Source organism: Jaculus jaculus, chromosome 5, assembly GCF_020740685.1.
Source record: "Jaculus jaculus isolate mJacJac1 chromosome 5, mJacJac1.mat.Y.cur, whole genome shotgun sequence".
NCBI classification, from domain to species: Eukaryota; Metazoa; Chordata; class Mammalia; order Rodentia; family Dipodidae; genus Jaculus; species Jaculus jaculus.
In genome coordinates, this window is record NC_059106.1 from 109,674,438 (window position 1) to 109,694,475 (window position 20,038).

The 20,038-nt window shown below is 49.1% G+C and overlaps 1 protein-coding gene across 4 annotated transcripts in view; it reads right to left on the minus strand.

Moving 5' to 3' along the window:
• Klhl29 (kelch like family member 29) overlaps positions 1 to 20,038 on the minus strand; it is a 287,828-nt gene that overhangs the window by 25,219 nt on the left and 242,571 nt on the right. The gene's annotated exons all lie outside the window — the stretch shown is intronic.

The window sequence follows — 20,038 nt, forward strand, 5'->3', positions numbered from 1 at the left end:
TGATATTGTTTCTTGGCAAGACTGGCTGAACACTGACAGTCAAAAGAAGTCACAAACATAATGCGTAAACAAGCAGCCACTGGGAGGGGCTACATAACCAAGGGAATAACAAGTTTCAAAAGCAAAAAATGAAATAAAACAAAACAAAAAAAAACCAAGTATGATTAAAAAAAAAATCAAGCCCAGATATTGAAAGGCTCAGGGCAGGGAGAGAGATTCCCATAGTGACAACTGGAAACAGAGAATACATTATCACAGACAGCTAAAAACTACTCTAGAACTATGAACAAGCTCTTCAAATGCCAATGGGTGCCGATGTATTGATACCAAGTAAAGCATGGCATTTTGATGTAAGATGGGCTGGACATGGTTGCAAGGAATAGAAACCACAAAACCTGCAAAAACAGCATCCCTTTTGTTAGACCCTCAGAACCACAGCATGGGGAAAGCTTCCTGGGAAGGGAATCCCAAGAATGGAGGGGCCCAGTAAGGGCTTGGCAAGCACCTCCTTTCATTTCACACTTCTGGATACTTCTTAGGGAAGTAAACAAGCAAAGGACAGGGGTTTTTTGCATCACCCCCCCATCTCCTGGGCCAGCCTCTCACGACTCCTGGCCTTGCCATTCAACATTTGAGAAGCGGATCTGCAGCCTCTGCAGGTGTAAGAAGTGGCCTCTAGGACTTTTCCACATTGGTACATACCTACCTTTGTCAGGATCTTGGCCACCTGAACCTGGCACAGACAGAATTGACACCTGTGGGCACCAGATCTGGATGTGTCAAAAACTTCTCCTAGGCCCCTCCCAAGGGCTTTGAAGCAAGGCAGAGGGAAGAGCCTGCCAGCTATCTCTTTTAATTTCCTTTGCAAAAGTTAGGCCCTTCAGATGACCATTGCTCTCCCTAGCCTCACCTCACCTCAACTCACCTCACCTGCTCTGTTTAGGACCCTGATACTTTAGCATGTACTAGCTGGACATCATAGGCCTAGACCTTTGCCTCAGAGTGACCTAGAATGTCATCAGTTCAGGGGAGACAATGGCCCCAAAGGTCCCTGCCATCACCTCAAACCCTTCTGGGCTCTGTTGAACCTAACTGGTATTCTGGAATTATACTATGGTATACATTGCTTCAAGCCCAGCCTGTTACTTCTGAACTCAGGACCAGGACCAGCACCCTGCTGAGACACTCTTCAGGAGCCGTCTCTACCTCTGACACATGCAGGGCCTTGGATGAACCTTTGAGCCTCTGTGTCTAAGTCTGTTAACTGGGGGCTGAGTCTCCAGTGATCCAGTAGCACTTGGGATGAGAATGGGCTTGGTGAGCCTTGGTGGTCAGGCAGGCCCTTCTTTACAAAACGTACTGGGCTCAGGCTCGTTTGAAGATCAAGAAGATCAGCCCCAGAGAACATACTTTATCTAGGGACTGAGGTGGTGGTACCTTACCCTGAGCCACAGCTCATGCTGAGTCATGGATTCCTGCCACTTGTTAGGCTGACCTGGATAGTGGCAGTGTGTCCACAGGGGCTCTGGCTGGGGCCTTCACCTGTGGCAAACTTAGAGCTGGTTCAAGGTCAGAGACCAGCAGGGTACAGAGACGAGTGTAGGGCATGGGACATGTGGGGTGGGTGTAGGTGAGTGGACGGCTGGGGAACAATAAGTACATCTCAAGGCAGGATGGGGATGCTGCATCCCAAGAACCTATGGGAGATTGAGCTTAATCCTAAGGCACAGAGAGCCATGAGGGATTCTCTGTGGGAAGTGGTGATAAGGTTAGGATTAGATTTCTAATGATTTGACACAGAGGAAGGGAGGCAGGAAGGTACCCTATATCCGCAGACCCTGACTTTGGAGACAGGCCTGAGGGCAAATTTTAACAGATCTGCTTCCTGTGTGCTGTGTGGCCTTGGGAAAACACATCAAGTTCCCCAGCATCCTCATCTGTTAAAGGTTAATGAGATGGACGACAGTCAGCAGCTGGCCATGTGCTAGTGTCACGAGGGTAGATCTGACCTGCTGTTAACGAGGCCCTTCAATTATCCAAGTGCTACGTAAAGAGGCCTACAGAAAAGACAGTAAAAAGAAGTGTTTAGGCCTTAGATGCAGTGGGGGGGAGGGGGGTTGGAACACCCAAGAAGCCAAGGGAAGAAGAGTTTGATTTGGCGTAAAACTTTGGGGTAAGAGGGGATGAGAACCTCCTCTGTCACTGGGAACCAGCAGCATGAAGCAGAAGTCAGTGTGGGCCAGGCAGGGCACTGCTAAGCTGTGATGCTTGGATGCTCACACAGCTCAATGAGCATGGTACATGATGCCTTTTTTTTTTTTTTTGAATGAAACAGTATAGGGGTGTGGGAGCAAAAGAATTCCAGACTAGGATTCCAAAGATCTGGATCCCAGTTCTTATTCCAGCTTTGTCACAAAGTAGTTTCGTGCCCCTGGGTGAGTTACTCCACCATGCAGGGTCTCAATACCCTTAAGCACAAAGGAGCAGGGATACCTACTTTGTGGACCCTTGTACCTGCTAGTGCTAGGGCCAGCCAACATAATGGGGCTCACATCCTATTCCTTTGACAATTTCCCCTGCAGGTCAATGTCCTGGCAATGCCTCTGTCCAAGCCACAGTTCTAGTAGCAGCACTTGCTGCTCCAGGAATTCCAGGTCCGAGGACAGATTTGGCAGGTGCCTAGGAGGCAGATGTCACCATCCCACGTATGGATGTTGGCTGCTCTCTATGGCTCTACCTTTTTGGAAATCTGAATTTAATAGTTGGGGACGATTATTCACTTCCAGAAGAAATCTGCAATTGATGAAAGTGCCCAGTAGGGCTCAGTGTATCCAGGTATTGATCAGTTGATGTGTGCGGACTGCCACCTGTGGTGCGCCTGCAGGAAGGGTGGGCATTGCGGGCTCTCCTCGTCAGAGGGGAGGAGACCCTGCATCCACCAGAGGAAGCCCAGGACCTCCTCACCCTGACTTGGGGAAATACAATCTCTTAATTTCTGAGGTGCCTCTGGGAAACTGCCCTGAAATCAGGGCTTGATGTGAGCCCATCCCGGAGCTTCCTGCAGCGCCCTGTGCCATGCAGAACCCAGCAGCCCTGGCCTTCCAGAGGAGGAGCTGAACCAAGAGACTCACGGGCCCTCCACAGGCAAAGGCTTGTTAGGCTCCTGTGAGTGAGAGGTTGGGCAACCTGAGCCTAACTGGGGGGTTATAGTCTTGGTTTCAGGATTCTTCCCAGCTGGCTAGCACTGGAAGTGTTTTTTGCTCCTCATTGCTTTGAGCAGGATGTCTTTCCTGTGTCTGTAAGACCTCATACCCAGGCCATGCTCACAGAAGTGGCTGTCCTATACCCTTCTCCTCCCCTAGGAATTCTCCTCCCCAGCTGGGACCACCTGCCAGAAAACACATGATTGAGGTACTATCTTCTTTGACCATAGGGTTCCATCCTGTTTCCAGCCTATCCCCCTCCAAGCCACCTCCACACTGCTGCTGCTCACAGTACACAGCCATCTCTTACACACCTCTGCTTACACAAACTATTCAAAAGTAAGCAGGGCAGTAAGGTCTTCTTCCAGCCTCAGCTCAGGGGCTTTACTCTCCAGTGAAGCCGCCCGTGTACTGGGTAGGCCCCTTCTGCAAGCCTCTGCCTCCGCTTTGGTCCTCCTCCCCTTCTTCATCTTGCTGATCACCATGGCTCCTCCCACGCCAATCCCGGTGCTGTTTGGTCCCAGGCCTCTTTACCTCTTTCCTGTCTTTCTCCTATAGGCCCTGCCCTTTGCCTCCCATGCCCGCTTCCCAGCATCCCAAGTGCCTTCTTCACAGAATACTACACTCTGTAATAATTTATTTGCATGTCTGCCATATGATGTCCTAGACTGTATTTCATTTATATTTTTATCTGCAACACTCAACTCTGGGACACACACACACACGCACACATCACACCATATGGTAAATTATAATAATTGTCTCTCATTGAGAGGGAGGGTTGATGGAATTTGTGTGAGAATTATGACCTCATGCAGATCTGCTTGCTTTTGCTCCCTCTGCGGGCCCCTGTCATGAACTAACTTGTTGGAAGATGAGAGAGCACCTGGAGCAGGGACAAGTCACCCCAGACAAGCCATGCAGACTAGCTAGCCCCTGCTGCTATCAGCCTGGCCTGACCTTGATTAGCTGAGCTTTGCTCAAATTGCTAAATAAGAGCCACAACAGAAACAAGTGGTTGTTGGGTCAAGCCGTCATATTTTAGAGTTGTTTGTTAGGCAGCACCGGCCAAGTGTTACGGAAGGCAGGGTGAAATGATAGACTTGAGAGCTCAAATAATTTTTCCTGTATCCATTTCTCTTTTTCTGGTGTGGTGTGAAGCTAATTTTAAAAATGTGTAGCATCTGGGGAGATGGCCTAGCAGCTAAAGGCACTCGATTGCAAGCTTGTTGGCCCTAGTTCCATTCTGCAGCATCCATATAAAGTTACACAAAGTGGCACGTGTGTCTGTGAATCTAGTACACCTATGGCAATGAGAAGTGGAGCCAGGAGAATCTGGAAGCCCACCAGCCACTGGTGCACATGAAGTGGCAAAAACAAAATAAGGGAGACCTTGTCTCAAGCAAAACCGAAGGGGAGGACAAACGTTCAGGGATAGTCTTAGACCTCTACGTGTGTGCCATACACAAATATACATCCACTTGTACATGTATATGCATACACACATAATAAACATGTAAATTGTGTCACTATACCCATCTGTATGTGTACAGTTCAGTGGCATTAAGTACATTTACACTGCAACCAATCACTGGAAATGCTTTCTAAACTGGAATTTTATGCCAATGAAACAACTTCTCATCCCTCCTCTCAGCTCCTGGCCACAGTTCCATTTTATGTCTTTCTGAGTCTGACTGCTTTGTAGACCTCCTATCAGTGAACTTCTGTAGCATTTGTCTTTTTGAAAGTGGCTTATTTTACTCAGCAGAATGTCCTCAAGGCTTATATATATTGTAGCATGCTTCAGAATTTTTCCTTTGACTAGTATTCTTTTGTATGTAGATACCATTTTGTTTATCCATTCATCTGGGAATGGATACTCATTAGCTACTATGACTGACGCTGCTCTGAGGTGAGTTCTTACACCCAGTTATGGACATCTCTAGCCACCTCAGTCTCCATTTCCATTATAGCTGGTTGGTATGAAATGGTTCCATGGACCAGCATCTGGGGACATGAGAGAGACCAGCAGACACTAGGATGGGTCTTCCTGGGGCTATGTGCTTGCTTAGAGGAAAATGAGACAGCAATCAGAACCAAGGCTGGAGATGAAGTTGCAGTCAAACTTCTGCATGTTTTCAACAAATGACATGGTTATTTGTCAGAGACTAATGGGCTCATTCCAGCTGAACTAGAAGGGCTGTCTGAAGTGGTAATAAAGAGGAAGGGATGTCAAATATTAAGAAGCAAAGAATTCCAGTGCCTTTGCAGCAGAGAAGTCCATTAAATCAGAGCCCAGAGAAAGGTTGTACACCCAAATAATTTTTTTTCAGAGCTCAAGTAGGAACCCAGCTGGGTGATAAATGCACCTAATCCCATGAGTGTTTATGACACACATTTGATAAAGGACCTGAAGAAACTAAACTGAGAGCAGTTGGGAAATATACTGAGAAAGCCCAGCGAAGACTGTGTCATGTCCACCCAGAGGACAAGTCATCTGGGAGCAGAGGAACCAGACACCACTGATACCATAGGGACAAATAGGGGCTTTGCAGAAGCTGCTGTATGCTCAGCACAGCCATGCTGATCAAGGAACACTGGGGGCCTACCCTCCTTAGGACCACTTGAAATCTTCCTCAACAAGTAGAAGCATCTCCTAGCTTTTCCTGGATTCATACTCTTGTTCCCTAGCCCAAGGATTGCCTGGAATGTGTTGCCATTTATGCCTGGGGAAAGCATGACTGGAGACATAGACTAGTCACAAGTCACAACAGTCTCCACCCCACCGTGAGCTCAAGGAAGGACCCTTTCCTCCTCTGCAGGGAGGAGCACTTTGCTCCTCAAGTCAAACTCCTCCCTGTGGCTCCTGGAGCTGTCTAGGGTCTGATGAGGTGCATGGCCTTCTCTTCTCTTCATGTCTCCACTCAACTCCATGGCCCACATGCTCTGATCTGCTGCTTTGGTTCCCTGTTCCTTTAGTCAAGTTTCCTTAAACTTGTTTCTTATGACTCCATTAGCACCATGAGCCTTAGCATCTCCATCCTCAAAGCACTCTCACTGAGTTCATTCCCTGTCAGTGTTAATTGTGTCCTCTCTTGAGGTTCCAGGAGACTTTGTCAGTGCCTCCATGGCTGTCCATGGCAGAGACCTCTGGCTTCCTCATTCTAGAGTACTGGATGTCTGCTGCCTTTCCAGTCTTGGGTCTCCTGAAGGACTTATATCTCTGGCTGCTGGAACACACAGCATCACACTTTGCACAAAATGCTCCCCTGTGATTGGAATTTGGAGGAGGGGTATTACAGATCACATGCAGAGGCACGGCTAGTGGTAAGAATGACTGTCCCTGAACAGGATCCAGTTGAATTACTTGAAACATCATAATTGTGTAGAATCAGGTGGACAGAATGTAGAGGTTAAGCACCCTCCACATCAGGAGATATCAGGGCTGATAACTGATAATTTCACGGTTTAAAGGATGATGTACTATGGCTACAAAATGTCCCGTTAATTATTTAGATCCTCTTTGGGGACAAATTTAATTATTCTGTTCAGCTCCAATGGCTTAGAAAAGCTCTATATAGCCTCCATGGGTAGGACTGACTACCTCAGCAGCCACTAAGCACAGGCGCAGCCTGGAATCCTCAGGGGGAGTCCAAAGTAGTGGCCTTTACACACAGCGACCAGAGAAGTGTTCCTGTCAACGCTAGCTGGCTAGATGGCAAGGTCTGCCCACACACAAGCCAATAACCAGTTGTATTCAATGACAGATAATGTCTGCTGTGCTCAGGGTAAAAGTTTTTCACTTGGGAGGGAAATGTGGAGGGCAGGGACAGGGTTTGTCAAGACCATAGTGCTAGCCCATGAACCTGGCCGGAGGGCGGTGGGGCAGATGTTGGCTGAGTAGGAAAGGCCACTGAGCAAACCCTGAGGCTGCGTTTGGAGGCAGCGCTCTGGCTAGATAGGTCAGCATTAGCAGCAGCTAGTCCTTCCTGTCTCCATTAAAGTCGCTTCCATTTTGCTCCTCTCCCTGCTTGAAAGGTGGAGGCTGAGGGAGTGAAACCCAGATAAAAGGATAAAGAATGTCATAGGATCTGAGCCAAAAGACATCTGGAGAAGGCTAGGGCTTGGGAGAATTGGGCAACTGAGGTCAAGGTCAGGATGTGAATGCTCCGCAGAGAGCTAGGAACTTGCGGTGATTTGATGGACTGGGGAGGGGCATGTGCAGTGAATTAAACTGTCAGGTGAGTCAACCCAGGGTCCTGAGATGCCATGGTGGGACTAGAAGCCTGCAGGTAGGGCTTGGAAGGGCCAGGTAGGAGGAGGTTTGGAAGGGAGGCTGGGAAGGTGAGCTGGAAGCAGCCAATGACTCAGGCATTTCGTGTCACTATAGGTTTCTTTTTGTGATCTCTCTAGGGGTACAGCTTGGTAGCAGAGAGGGTGGTATCCTGAGGGGCCTTAGTCCTCAGGATCAGAGGAGAATGAGACCTAGGCCTGGCTCCAGGGACCGAGTTGAGTCCCATACGTGGGGTATGGAGAGGATGATGTCAGGAACACTCCGTGTATTTATCAAACTCTTAGCCCCTCAGCATGTTTATGAGAGCCACTGCTTTGCTTCCTTTCTACTTGGGGCTGGACTCTTGGAAGGCAGAGATAGCTCTTTGTGGGAGGTACCAGGGGATAAGCTTGGGATGCAGTGAGTTCCAGGTTAGCCTAGGCTAGAGTGAGACCCTGCCTTTAAGAAACTTTAAAAGCAGATATATGTTTGAGTTCAGGAGGGAGGAAGGGACACACACACACACACACACACACACACACACACACACACACACACTTCAGCACATTGGAGAGCACCACACACCCAGGTCAGGGCAGAAAGTGTACAGGGAGAGTGCGAACCGTGGTCGTTAGGGGGCGTCCTAGAGCAGACTACTGTGCTCATAGGAGGATGAAGCAGCAAGACCCACACCCCCTTCAGAGTCAGACTGAATCTGAGTTTGGGAGCTTCTAGTGGCATGAGTCTGTTTGCCCATCTGTGTATTCATGAAACAGGTGCTCCTGGGCACTGGATGTGTGCCAGGGACACATGTGAATGAAAATGCTGGCAGCCGTGGAGGAGCTCAGGATTTAATGAGAGACACACTAACATAGCTGTGCTGACAGAAGTAAGTTCTGGGTGGACTGAGACAGCTTGTTCCTGAGGGGCTCAGGAAGGTGCCACAAGATGATGTTGGTCCTAGGAAGACTTGGAAGAAGCAGGAGCCCCGTGGTGGCTGGAGGGCGAGGTAGGTGTGAGTTCACAAAAGGCTCTGAGATGTGAGGAAGGGCCCTGTAAGGAGACTGAAAGTCAGTCTCTATTTCCTGATACACTACTGTTCCAGGTGAATTTTACAAGGGAGGCTGGCAGGGTCAGGCTCGTCTTTCATTCTGAGAAGGGCTACTAAGGAGCATCCATGATGTCTGACGTCCGCCTTTTGCCATCTCCCTCAGCTGTTACCCTGAGACAGCCTGGGCCTTCCTTTTCACACCATCACATGCTTCTTTCTTCCAGGTGGTCTGTAGACAAAAGCTGCATAAATGGGAAGTTTTGGAGTGGAAGCCTTTCTGAGGAGGGATGTATGAGTAGCCTGGGAGGGGAGACCAGGAAGTGAAGGGGTTACTGCTGGTTATCTCACCAGTGGAGAGCTAAATGCATATGACATGGGCAGAGTATGTAGCTCAGTGCTAAAGTCTCTGCCTTGCACATGCAAGGTCCTGGCACATGCATATGTGCGCATGCATGCACGTGTACACACACATACACACACACGCACACACCTTCTACACACATGCACATGAGGCAGCACATTGCTCTGTACTGAGTCTCTGTGGCCTCAGGTACACTCATGGGGTCTGCACTCTGAAGCAGAACAGACTTTTATCATCAAGGTGCTCAGAGTCTGCCAGGGAAAGAGATGCTGCAATGGACACAGGTCAGAGTCTGGCTGCTTAGCCTTGGAGTCTCTTACCTGTTGTGTAAGAATAGCAAAGTAGGAGGGGAACTGACCCCTGCTGCTATGGGAACTAAGGAAAGTTGGTTCCTTGATAAGTGGCATGTAACCAGGCTGCATGCCTAGGTTTGGCCAGTTGGGTGCTTGTGGCAGTTTCAGCGAAGCCTGGGCACCCAGGAGAGCCTGTGCCTGTGTAGTACCCCTGGAGGGCTGTGGTTGAGCTGGCTGTAACGCCTCTCTTCATGCCCTAATCCTCTGTCTAGTTCACAGTCTTTGCAGCCTATAGTCAAGGCCTTCATTGGGGTTGCCGTCCCAGGTCCTGACTGGTGTAGATGGGAGTGCAAAAGGCCAGTGGCTGATGTTATAGTAGAACCTGTGGGATGTTGGAAGAGCACAGGTGTGCAAGTAGATAAGAGATGCCAGGCTTAACTTGGTCTTGGGTGTTGAGCAGAATGGATTCAAGTAGATAAGAGGGGAAGTTGCTAGGGTTCTACATGTGCAAAGACCCAGTGCCACCCATTTGTACATTCCAGGAGTGGGCGTTTGAGCTTGTGGTACATACAGGTCAGGCCTCTGACTACAAAAGAATCAATAAGGGCTGGAGAGATGCTCAGTGGTTAAGGCACTTGCCTACAAAGCCTGATGACCTGGGTTTGAGTCCCCGGTATGCATGTAAGCCAGATGCACAAAGTGGCACATGCATCTAGAGTTCATTTGCAGAGGCTAGAGGCCCCAAGGCACCCTCTCTCTCTCTCTGCTTGCAAATAAGTAAGTCAAAGTTTATAAAAGGCTAAAAGAGCAGCGTTAAGGAGCTTCTGGATGTTCTGTCATGTGCCTATGTGTGGTGTATGTGTGGCGTATATGTATGTATGGTACATACACATGTGTATATGTGTAGATGCACATGCCCTGGGGACACCTTAGCAAGTGCCAAGTTAAACTCCATGTGCCCAGGGGTCAGGGCAGATATGGGTATATGGGTCAGAATGGGTTGAAACAACAGAGACAACCTGAAAAAGGGAGTGTGTGATGGTGCTGAAAGGCCCTGACTATGTATGGGTAATAACTACACACTAGGTGTGCCCTATGGGTGGAGGCCAGAGGAGTAAGAAGGCCAGGTATCCTCTATTGCTCTATTTGTTTGTTTGTCTTTTCGATGTAGGGTCTCATTATACCTCAGGCTGACCTGGAATTCACTATGTAGTCTCAGGGTGGCCTTGAACTCACAGTGATCCTCCTCCCTCTGCCTCCTGAGTGCTGGGATTCAAAGCTAGGGTTTCTTTATTCTAGAGCGAGAAAGAAAGAATGGGTGTGTTCTTGTGGATTTCTGCTTGGGGTGAACTGGATATCCTCACTGGGTCTTGATAACTATGCAGAAGTGGCTGAGGTGGGCACAGTGGGCACACAGTTGTAGTGGGGCATCCTAGTTTAGACACGAGCTGAGTCCAACCTCACTGGGCCTAGATGTATCCAGCACTAGTCATTCAACACTCATGGAGCATTACTGTGAGCTGGGCCTTGTATGAAGGGGAGGAGACAGATATGGCCTCACAACCTGGATGGCTGCTCTTGTGACAACTATATACATATTAGGACATGGTCATCATGCAAGGAGATGAGTGTGTGGTGGGGCTGTCTAAGAAGAGGGTGGACTTAGTTGCTTTTTCATGCCCAACCCTGAATTCCTTCATCTTCCTTTTTTTTTTTTTAAGAAAATGTCTACTTACCCTGCAAGATTAGATTTGGGGTCATCTTGTGGCCCCACCACCTTTGGCTCACCACAGTGCTGGTCCATCTCCTCATCTCAAGGCAGGGTTCCTCACACTGAGCACAGGGAAGGGCAGAGAAGTGTTTCCCGAGTTTCTGAGTGAATGGACAACTTTGGCTAAAAGCAAGAGATTTCAGAGTCCTTCCTGGCCTCTGGCACTTTGCGACATGATACATGTAGACATGTTCCAGCCCAAACAGACCTACAGTCCCCTGCAACTACCCAGACTTGGACAGAGTAGATTCCAGCTGCAGATACCACCACTTGAGTGCAGGGGTGGGTAAGGTACTGTTTTTCTAGAGACAAAAGACAGTTCCCAGGTCTTCCTTAATGGCGAATTATTGTGTCCATTGGTGTCAAGCCAAACTTCCTTTTCTGAATGGAGGCCACATTCTGGCTCCCTGTGGTGGCCCAGACTGGATCCTTTTGGGGGCCAATGTTGATCTTGGCTGGTGGAATGGAGTGAAGGAAGCCCTACTTGGCCTTGATGAAGTGGCCATGGGGATCAGGCATGTCTGGGGGTCTGAACCCAGCAATAAGGCAGGTGGGTAGAAGGCTTTCCCAGCCCAACTGACCCCAAAGGCTTATCAGGATTTGTAAATCAACCTATAACCCTGCTGACATTCCAGGAATGACTGCACTTGTCCCAGCAAAGGTGGGTCCAGCAGTAGAGTGATCTCTGCCAACTTGCCTGCCACCTTGCCATTCAACGAGACTTGAAGCATCAGCCCTGCTGCAGTGCCCGTGCTCAGCAAGAGGAACCACCACCTTCTATCTCTCTGTAGGTCCTGGAGTGAGGAGACATGGACACTGATCACTACTCAAAAAAATCTCTCAAAGTCTCATCTGGATGGTCTCTGTGCCCAGGCTAGAGTAATGCTGGACTCAAGCTTCAGGTAAGGTTTGAATGAGTAATCCAGGGGATAGAGAAATGTGGAGTGGAAGACACTGTGTTGGGTCTTCAATGGACAGAATTAAACCACAGCCATGGGTGGTGGGCTGTCCTCAAGCAAAGACAGAGGAAGGAAGGCACACAGAATCTGAGGAAGCTGGGTGAGGAAACAGATCAGTGGGGTAGAGAACTGAAGCAGACAGCTTCAGGTTCACTGAGATGAACTTTCAGACCAGGCACAGTCATGGAGGAAGGGATTTATTGAAGCTTACAAATCCAGGGGAAGTTCCATTACGGCAGAAGAAACTGGCCTGTCTTCACAGGACCAAGCAGAGAGACAAGCACAAGCCTAAAAGCCAAAAGCCACAGCACACTTCAGGAACTCCTGCTAGGCACACTTTGCATATCTTTATATTGAAATCTGAAACCCACCACCACACCTTAAGATCCACCCAGTGACACTGCCTCCAGCCAGGTGGCTGCAGATGCAAACTACAAACAATAAAAACTGAACATTTTGGGGGCCATCTATTCAACCACCACATTTCACCCCTGACCCCCGATAGATTTATAACCATCACACACTGTAAATTGTACTCAGTTCAATTTCAAAGGACCCCACAGTCTTGACAAATTTAAGATAGTAAGTCCTGTAAAATCAAACAAGTTAAATACTTTCAACATATAAAGGTACAGAGTAAACATTTTCAACTGGTATAATGCATAGCAAGGAGAGATTAAAACAGTGAAAACTCAACAACCATCAAACAAACATCAAATTTCTGCAGTTCAAGTCCAATACAACCAAAGACTGATAGTCTCCAGATGTTCCAATTCCACCCCTCCAGCTGGGAAGAGTAGTAGTAGGGAACACTTCCATCTCAGACCAATAGTGCGCTCTGTGGTAGCGCTTGCATAGTCCTGGTATATCCAAAACATCTTGAGGTCTTCATGCAAACCATGGTCCATCTTCCAAAGGCTCTTTCAGCCTATCAGGGCATTATGCCCTGCCTCATGCTGCATCTCAGCAGCAGCTCCTGGAACCGTGTGCAATTCATGACCACTCCTCACATTTTCCAAAGGCTCTTTCAGCCTATCAGGGCATCAGGCCCTACATCATGCCACATCTCAGCAGCAGCTCCTGGAACCGTGTGCAATTCATAACCAATACTCACATTTTCCAGGCTTCTGAATCCACTACCAGATATACAGGACACAGCCATATTCTTAATTCACGGGCAAAATAAATCCTAACCTTGAAAAGCAGGTTCCTTTTCCAGCCAACTCTTTCCAAAAGAGTTTGCATTTCTATGATAGTCTTTCCTCAGGCATAGTTTTCATTGCTTTAATTTAAAGCTATTGGACCATCTTCCTTAAGATTGCTAATATGTTTGACAATAGCAGGTTCCATAACCTTAAACCAGTTTCAGTGTTTGTAATTTTAACTTGCTTGAGGTTTTCCAGTTTAAAATCTTAAATCTCCTAGTCCAATATCTCTAGCCAAGCACATCAGTCCATTACAAATTTAACCTTGATCAAACTCTCTGGGCCTGGGCAGCAGGATGCAGCCAGCCCTTATGCTAGTAGCCCAGTTCCAACAAAGTCCTCTGCAGTCTTTCCTTCCCCTTAGAAAGCTCAAATGCCAAGCCTCGAAGTTCAATATTGTCTACACTTAGAATTCTCAAACTCTCATCATAATAGTCCATAAAACTTGGCTTACCACTCCAGAAGGCATCTTCATTTGCAAGCACCAAGTCCATGCCCATTTCTCCAAAACAAAGGTTCCAAAAGATCAACATCCACATGGTCAGGTTCATCTCAGTCCACTCCTTGGTACCAAGTTCTGTAGCTGACAGCTTCAGGTTCACTGAGATGAACTTTCAGATCAGACACAGTTATAGAGGAAGGGATTTATTGAAGCTTACAGATCCAGGGGAAGTTCCATTATGGCAGAAGAAACTGGCCTGCCTTCACAGGACCAAGCAGAGAGGGAAGAACAAGCCTAAAAGCCAAAAGCCACAGCACACTTCAGGAACTCCTGCTAGGCACACTTTGCATATCTTTAGATTGAAATCTGAAACCTACCACCACACCTTAAGACCACCCAGTGACACTGCCTCCAGCCAGGTGGCTGCAGATGCAAACTACAAACAATAAAAAACTGAATATATTGGGGGCCATCTATTCAAACCACCACAAGACTTTAAAGAGAGTCAGAACAGATGTGGATGGGACAGAAAACCATATTGACGTAGGTACTGCAGGTGTCTCTAGCATCATCCTTCACCAGGCAGTGCACACCTTGGAGAGAAAGACTAACCTTGGGAGCCCAGTGCCTAGCTATCTTCTGACCCAGGCAGGTGGACACAGGGAAGTGGGCAGAGCTAGGGTGTCACTCTGGATGTGAGTGCACTTCCCATGCACCTGGCAGTGATGGCACCAGCAGTCCAGCTGTCATGGAAAGGAGAATGAACCATGTACTTCAGACAGATCGGACATCGGCCGGGCTGGGTGCAGGCACTACTCCTGAGCTGACTCCTCATGAGCAGGGGGGGGGGGGGGGGGGGGCTGGTGGAGCCCCAGGATGAGGTCAGGGCCACTGGTGGTAAGGCCAGGAGAAGCAGCAGTCTCTAGATCCCGAGTCCTGCACAGCACAGTGGCAGTGATGTGGACAGGGTGACTGCGTTCTGAGTGCTGAGTACTCGTGTGTGCTCACTGTGACACTGGCGCGTCAGGCACCGACCTCACTGCCATGCCTCATACATATCAGGGCTCAGAGAAGGGAGGGAAGGCGCTCAAGTTGGAGGGTGCTGCTGTTTTGATCCGACATGGGCCTGTCCTGCCAATGACGTTGCTTCTCAGGGCGAGAGTATGCATAGGACTCACCTGGAAACTTACTAAAGGACTGATGCTCAGGTTCTACCCCGCAGAATTTCAGAGTCAACAGTATGGTGGGGGTGAATTTAGGCACAAGGATTTCTAAGAGATACTGAGAGATTCTGTTGTGCAGCAAAGCCTGTGGACCTCTGCTCTTATGTCCCTGCACTGCTCTTGTGTTTGCCTTTTTTTTTTTTTTTGGTTTTTCGAGGTAGGGTCTCACTCTGGTCCAGGCTGACCTGGAATTAACTCTGTCATCTCAGGGTGACCTTGAACTCACGGCAATCCTCCTACCTCTGCCTCCCGAGTGCTGGGATTAAAGGCGTGCGCCACCACGCCCGGCTCATGTTTGCCTTTTTATTCCCACTCCTCAAGTGTCCAGATTGGCTCTCAGAGAGCAGACATTTATTGAAAAAAATAAAATAAAATTAAGAAATGACAGCTCAAAGAGCCAGCAATTCATATAAATGAATGCAAATAAATACACACTTTCACACATATGTTTATGCAAATATTCTTGTGGTCTTTGCAAATCACTCACTTGCCTGCAGGCAACCACCTATGATTTCTTAGTGAGAACCCCACACAGGGTGCCTGGGTTAATGACAGGTTGTATCATGACCTCCCAGAATGACATCTTTATTAGCAAATATGTCCCAGAAGTCCCCCAGAGAAAGTCACTGTGACCAGCTCTGCCCCCTACAGCTCCCCAGGCACTCAGACACACTGCAGGCGACCCCCCCCCCCCCGGCACTCAGAGGTCACTCCAGGCCACAGGCTAGGGAAGGACTGCAAGCAGTTGCACTCCGAGGCTACAGCGCTGTGGCCATGACTGATGGCTGAAAGCTGTTGTGGGATAGCTCTGATCACCAAGGTTTGGTTGCTTGTAGCTCAGGGACAGTCTGGTATGTAGTTGGACACATCCTGGTTAGACAGGGCACCTCTCTCATGCTGTCTGTTGGGCCCCAGGGCTCACATTACCACCCAGGGAGCACACTGCTAAAGGATCATTGCCCAGCCAAGGACAAGGGCTGGGGCCTCTCTGCCCCTTTCCTCTGTGGACATGAACACTGCTTGTGCCCTCCCCAGCCTCACCAAAGGCCTGCCTGGCTTCCGGACACCCTTGTCTCAGGGGTGGGCAAGTCCTCCTCGCTCATACTCGTGTCAGCGCGGCCCTGCATGCTTTCCTAGTTGCTGCCCAGAGTGCAAGGAGCTTACCAAGGGGAGGGATTGCCACGAGACTCTGAAGATCCACCTGAGTCCTAGCCTTTGGGGACCCTGGTTCAGCCTGCCTGAAACAGCTCTGGAAAGACACACAGGATATTTTATTCTCCAGGTGCAGCATCTGAGAGGTAAGTGCTCCAATCCTTGGGTAGCCTAGGGTGTCAGAATGTGACATTCAGGAAGGCAGGGCTCTGACTGCTTTATTATGTGGTGAGTGCTTGGCACATTCCTGTTGACTGAGGAAGGGTTTTCTCCACCTCCTGCATCTTCCCCAGTTGTCCTATGACTTCACACACTTGAGGCAGGGCAAGATGTGGTCTGACTCCAGCATGTCCACTCTGTCTCACCTTTAGGACCCCTGTGCAGCCTATGTTAATACAAGGCAGAATTGTTGAACATCCTTCTCACTTTGGATGATGCTTGTGATGGGGGGGAGGGAAACGTATTCAGGCCATGATGTAACCAGAAGTCAATTCAGGTGTGATTCTGACTTAGCAAAGATCTGCTGTAGTACTCACTGTAGATCCCTTGTGACAACCAGTTCACCCAAGCCCTAACATGCCTTCCAGTTCCAGGACAGAAGGAAGTTCCACCATTTTGGATTGGGAGCTCTTTCTTTTTTTCTTTTATTCTTTTGAGACAGGGTCTCATGCTTCCCAGCCTGTCCTTGAATTCAATATGTAGTGGGGATGACCTTGAATTTCTGATCCTCCTGTTTCCATCTCCTAAGTGGTGATGGGACTACAGACTTGCACTACCATGCCTGGCTCTGTGCAGTGCCCAGGGGAGTCCTCATGCTAGGCAAGTACTCTCCCAACTGAGCTACATTCTCAATTCTCTGTTCACCCAAGTTTCCAAGAGCAAAAGATACCTTCAGGAAATCTCCTACCAATCATTGCCAAGACCCTGGGAAGGCCCTGACCTTGGAGAACACCATCTGTCTCCTGCTGGCTATCTCTGGCTGGCTTAAATCCATCTTATTTCAGGCTGACCCTCCACCTCTTCAGCTTTCCTGGGCTGTTAGAGAGACCTGCTGCTTCTAGCCACTCCACTGCAGAGTGCTAAGCAACACAGGAGATAAAGCCACTCCTTTGGAGAGGAAGGGGAGGGCTTGGCCCCAGATCCTCCAGGCTGGCTAGCTTTGGGCCCTGCCAATGAATATGGGATATACCCAGCCCATACCCACATGCTGACCATGGGCAGACCAGCTCAGGGTATGTGGAACATCTGGTCCCTTGTGAAGCCCTGGCTGAGCAAGGAGGTGTGGAGAGCACCATACAGGACTTATTTCTGTGGTCCACATAAGTCACCAAGCTGGCAACACCAATCTGAGACTGTCAGGAAGCCTCCACACCCTCTTGTTGGCCTTGAGCAGTGATTCCATCTTACTTAGGACCCCAGGACCTATGGGTGGGTCACCTGGGGTGAGAGTTCTGGTCAGTCCAAAGACCAGAACCATGAGGATAGAACAAACCCAGAGTTTACATCTAGGGCCCTGTTGCAGTCCGGGTCGCATTGCTGTTAGAAATCACCTAACCAAGAGCAGCTTCTGGGAAAAAGAGGTTTATTTGGCTTACAGGCTCGAGGGGAAGCTTCACGATGGCAGGGGAAATCGATGGCATGAGCAGAGGGTGGACATCACCCCCTGGCCAACATAAGGTGGAACACAGCAACAGGAGGGTATGCCAAACACTGGCAAGGGGAAACTGGCTTTAATACCCATAAGCCGGCCCCCAATGATACACTCCCTCCAGGAGGCGTTAATTCCCAAATCTCCATCAGCTGGGACCCTAGTATTCAGAACACCTAAGTTTATGGGGGACACCTGAATCAAACCACCACAGGCCCAGAGTTTAACATTCAAGGCCCAGGCCTTGACAAAGCCCAGCCCTGGAGGCCAGTCTCGGTTTTAAAACCCGAGCTCAGACATTGGGCCATCTTGAGAACCCTTTCAGCCCCAGCCATGGTGCGCTGCTAGGAAACCTTCTGACTGGCACCTGACAGTGTGCAGGGTATTAATTATGGTCAGAGCTTCTAACATGCAATAAAAAGCCTCTTTAAAGTGGTCCGATGGGAGGTGATTAACTCTATTAAGTGGCATTATGGATCTTCCTATCTGTTGCTTTCATAAACATAGTTGTAGGCGGAATGTTTTATTACAGGCATAAAAATGTCCCACATTACAATGCATAAGCACATATTGATGTTGTATTTCTTTACTGTGCTGCCGCCCCAATCCCCAACCACTCCGAAAAGAAACTACACGTCTTAATAATTTATGCTCCAAGTTTTAACCAGGATTATCAATGGCAGCTTTTGAGCTTTCTCTTCTGGCAACACAATAGATCATAGTAAAAATGCACCGACAAGCGATGTGTCCCTTTGATTTTTTCCACCTGAATCAGCAGCCCAAATTCCAGACACAGCAGTTTGGGGCAAGCCGTACGCCGAAGAATTTAAGTCTAAGCATTTAATCTGTTCTTTCCATAAATTTCTGCTGCTTGTGCTTTATAATGATTGTACCAGAGGAAGTTTATTTATATAGCAGATTTCCAGCATCAGCACATTGAGAACACAACGCAGAGGCTCAGTCAATAGCTTACAGCCATGTAGAATATCACTCCGGAAATCAAAAGCCCATTTGAAGAAAAGAAGGCTCAGATTAAAGTCACTTTAAGACATCAATAACTTGGAACTGGCTGAGGAGAAGTTATAAATATCTGGCGTGCGCATATGCAAATAGGCGTTGGCAGACGCCGCCTCCGCGGGAACCTCCGGCGGGGCCTCTCCGCACGACACAGGCGCCGGGCGGGGCGACGCACTGCGCCTGCGCAGCCTGCCCCGCCCGCTCAGCTGGCAGAGGACCCAAGCCCCTTGGACTGACGCCTGCAGCGCACGACCAGAGCCCCCATCTGCGCCCCACGGCTCCTCCCCACGGGTTCTCGGCAGGGGCTTGAGGGGAGGGTGGAGCCTGCCTTTCCATTACCTTATCTCCTGAACTCCTCTGGGCAATTGCAAACTGGGAAATGAGGCTCAAAGACAGGAACTTGCCCAAGGCCATGAAGCCAGTGGGCAGTCCTGTTACATCCGAAGCATGCTGCACTTACTCAAAACCGAGCTCTCAGAGTTTTGATGTTGTCTTTTCCTGCCTCTGGCCTAACAGGCCCAGCGGCCTGGGAAGATGTAGGGCTCCCTTGGGACTGTGAGGTCCAGGGTCTCAAGAAGGCCGTAAGTCATCTTGATATAAACAAAAGGGAGACTCCTGGGAGGACCGGAGGGTCTGACGCCAGCCAGAGGGCCTGGGCTCTACATTTGAGGTGGACCGTGGTCTTTGGAAAGGAGGGAAGGCACACCACGGACAGCTGGTGAACTCTCTGCTCAGACACAAGAAGCTTGCAAGGTCTTAGTGTCCCGGCTTATTCCCTTCAGGAGAAGAATACAGGCTGTGCTCAAGAGCAAGGACTGGCTCTGCACAGAGCAGGGATCCAGCAGTGGGAAATAGGAAGATGGTCAGAACCAAGCCTGCAAAACTGGGCAAGAGAGAAGTGAGAGGGCGGGACATTTGAATGAAGTTATGGAGACCCACAGAAACTAAGGACGGAAAGAAGACAACTGTCTTCAGGGTGACTTTTGCCCAAAGACACCCCAGCTTGGGAGCCATCTCTGCTTCTGTGGGGAAGCACTGGTTCCTTTCCGCTAGTCTTCTGTTCACTCATGCATTCAACAAGTGTTTACGCAGCGCGGCTTATGCCAACACTGGGGACACAGCATGAAAAAAAAAAACATTGGAAGTTTGCTCCAGGGAGGCTTGGATACCTGAGGGTATCTGGTGACCCATCAATTGTGTTCTTCTCTAGGGAAGGGCAGCTCAGCTGGTTCTGGAGGGCTGGGTGGTGATGAGTGGGGGTCCTCACTCATGCATTGACTTTATCTGGTCCCAGAGCTCTGTGACTCATCACAGCTCCTCCTTTCTCCCAGAAAACAGGATTGCTCATAGAACAAGGGTCAGTGAGAGAACCTCTACTCCACACTGGGAAAGGCTGTTTTTCCAGAGAAATGGCACTATTCCAGAGAAGGAATGCACTCA